This window comes from Gobius niger (genome assembly GCF_951799975.1).
Source record: "Gobius niger genome assembly, chromosome: 3".
NCBI classification, from domain to species: Eukaryota; Metazoa; Chordata; class Actinopteri; order Gobiiformes; family Gobiidae; genus Gobius; species Gobius niger.
The window spans coordinates 8541137-8544788 of NC_136854.1; positions in this window are offsets into that span (position 1 = coordinate 8541137).

Below are 3652 nucleotides of genomic sequence, written 5' to 3' on the forward strand. Positions count from 1 at the left end.
AGCGGGTGAGAGTGTGAGAGTGAGGGGGGGAGGAGAATACTGGTCTACACGATAATAGTCTATAGCCCAGTTATTGCCAACCTTTTTTTGTTTTGCGGACCCCTTCCATATACCTCCTACCTCAAGGGTGTTGCAGTTTATTTCGGAAGGTTTTAAAAGTGAAAAGACAATGTTGCGTTCAAAATAAAACCTAAAATTCTCCCCAAACTACACACTTTACCTTTTTTTTTTTTTTTCAAATCAGAAAGGGTTCCCCCTGCTACATGCTGTATGTAGGTACCCCTAGTTGGGAAACACTGGTCTAGCCAATTGTAGGGCTGCATGATATTGCAGTAATTACCTAACCATTTCTAAACACATTTCCAACAATTTGTTTTCCATCAAACTGTGTCAAAATGGTTATACCATAGACTTTATGTGTAGAAACTTCAGGCTAAACGTATGCACAGAAAACAAACACAGGGCTCTGAAAACTACAAATAACAACAGAGATAGATATCCATCTAACTCACTATTTATTAAGAGTATAAGACACAAGACAAGACGTACATAAAAGCTACAATGTTAAAGAGGTATGACAATTAAAGCTGTACATGAATAATGGGGAATATATTGAAATTATTTTAATAGAGAAAAAAAAAAAACTACAATAGGACCAAAACAAGGAAACAATTCAGAAAACCTCGACTAAATCTGAACTTTTGGATGTTTTTCTAAAGTTACCTGGCTTTTTAGTCTGTGTTTAAAAAAAAAAAAAAAAAGTTATTAGAGAAGTATTTACAAACCACTTAATACTGTGTAGTTACCAAATGGATTCATGACTTTTTTTATTTTGAGTATGCTGTATGTTTGAAAGGGAAAATGATAATGTCTATTTTCCATTTTACTGTGTTACGTTGACAAACATACAGTATGTAGCATACGGCGCATGTGGACTTGAAACTGTACCTGTGGTTGCTTTGGTTCACTCCTGTGCAGGGGGGCGGGGCCTGAGGGCGGAGCCAGGCCATCACAGCGCAGGTGTGCAGGTCGTGGTCAGTCATTACCTGGCGGACGACACACAGGTGAGTCTGAGGCTAATCCAGGGGTGGAATTAGGCTATATCCACATGAAGACAAAACACTGATGTTTTCAGAAACTTTCTTTGTAAGCTCAAAGCCAGCTCAGTAAAAATGTGTGCTTCCACATGGGTCGACTCAGGTCTGTAAAAACAGCGCAATTCATCTTCCATGCCTGTGTGAGGCGCTGTGACGCTAACACAGATAATAGAACAAGATGTAGAGGGCGCATGCGTAGTACACTTTTGTGGAATGTTAACTGCGAAAATAAAACTGATTCAAGAATTTCGATCTACAGAAGAGACGAGGAGGAGAGTTTATTCTTTAGACATTACGGGACTAAAGCAGATAAACCTGTCAGTGACTTTTGCTGTCAGTCCAAAAACACAGACTGACTCGTGTTTTTCTACTTGTCACCTGTGGCTTGTGGACTGCAGTGGAGCAAAGAGGAGCGGAGTCAAACCATCATAGATCCATGAGGAAAACTCATTCTAAGGTCAGTCGATTATGGATCACAGACACCACTCAGGAGCTGTGATGTCATTGTTTTAGTAAAGGTTGCGGAGACGTTGTAACAATGGCGCCATGTAAACGGCGTTTTGAGATCTTTCCACTCTGGGACCTGGTTAGGAAAATGTTCGTTTACAGACCCCCAAAACGCCAGGCATATAAACAAGCCTTCATTGTCTATGGAAAAAATAATTTAATAATTAACGTAAGACAAGGATTACTAATGAAAATCCAGATGTTTAAAGCAGGTTCAAATCAGATCAATCCCATTACTGTGAATGGGCCTAAAGTTCAGTTGGTGACATCATCGATGACATCATCAATTAACACATAGGTGGATACATAAAAGTGGGCGTGGCCTAGCCGAGGGGGAAGAAAACCTCTCATAGGAATCACAATTTTTCGCTTTTTAGCCGTTTTCTGATGGACTCTAAACATATTTATCACACACAAATAAAGTCTAAATCAGGTCCACATCGATGTTTTTTTCAGAAAATTGTTCAGTAGAAGTGAAAAAAGCGCTCATAGCTAACGTTAGCATATGTAGCACAAAGCTAGCGTTAGATTCCTGGTTGCATTGTCCGTTTTTTGGGCTGTTGACCCACTTTGCTCCTGTCCATGTCTCTGTGTCTTTATTTAGTAGAAACATATTGATGTTCTAAGCAGCAAGAGGCAAATCAAACAGGGGGAAAACTGAACTTTCTCCCAGTTCTCCACCGTTATTTTAACAAAGGCTGAATTTTGAATATATTTTTCTACTAAATAAAGACACTGAGACACAGAGAAGAGCAAAGTGGTTCAGCTCATAAATGCACATGCTACGTATTCTATTGCTAGCTCCATGCTATATATGCTAACGTTAGCAACGAATGCTGTTTTTTTACTTTTACTGAACAATTTGCTGAAAAACATCCATATGATTTTGACTTGACTTTATTTGTGTGTGACTAATGTGTATGGTCCGCCAGAAAACGGCTAAAAAGAGTGAAACTTTGTGTGATTCTTATCCCTTAATTTAGCGTCTCATTTAATCATGCACAATCCTCTTCTCCCATTGTATTCTATTTGTCTATTGTATTGTGTTCTATCTATAAATACATGTCCATCACTCTATGTCAAGATTTAGTCCAATAATTCTCTTCCATTTTAGTCTAGTTTTAATCGACTAAGATTAATTTAGTCAACTTTGCCTTGAATATTAATTATAATCATGTTTAATCAAGGTCCTCTACTTCATAGAGCTTTTCCCAGCTGTTCCCCGGGCAGTGAGTTTAAATGATATGAGGCTCTTTCAAACTGGCATTGAAAGTTTGGAAGATTTTTGTCTCTTCTTTTCATTTTTTTTTAGTCAGAACGAAAATATCTGGACATTCTCATAGTTTTAGTTTTTACTTATTATTTTAGTTTTAGAGAAAAACAACCATTTGAGGACTACGGTGCTGAACTCCTGGACAATTAAGAGCCATAAAACTGAAATCCTCTTCTGGCAGAGCCAGTTGGTCTACAGTTAGAGGAGATTGTGAAGTGCCCTTCAGATGGACCACCTTTGGCCAGACTGTTCTTTCAGTCAGGGGCTGTAACATCTGGAACAGCATCCGTCTCACTATTAGAGAGTGCCCTATGTTTAACACATTCAGGACTCAGTTAAAAGACTGGTTAAAATCAAATCAACAATGTGCTCATTATACCGATCTCACTGAGTTAGGATCCATTAAACAGGTGTTGCTTTGTAAATAACTTTACATATTTATCCTAATAATGTCCCCTGCCCTTGCACCAAAATCTATTTCTAAGAAGGAAGAAGGAACATCTAGATGTTATCAATGCATGAATAGTATGAACAAATGCTATGTTATGTAAGAATGCAGCCTCAACTTTTAAAATGTTCTATATGTTTTATAAGTTGTTGGCATTATTAACCTTGCCCAGGGACAACAGCTGAAAACTAGCTTTGCAGCTAATACTGACACTTTTACAGAAATCTGTACTGTCAGTAGTAACGGTGTTGATTTGCAGAGTTGCTCGCAGAGACATAATGTAAATGTTTTCTCTGCTCAGCACACACACACACACACACGCACGCA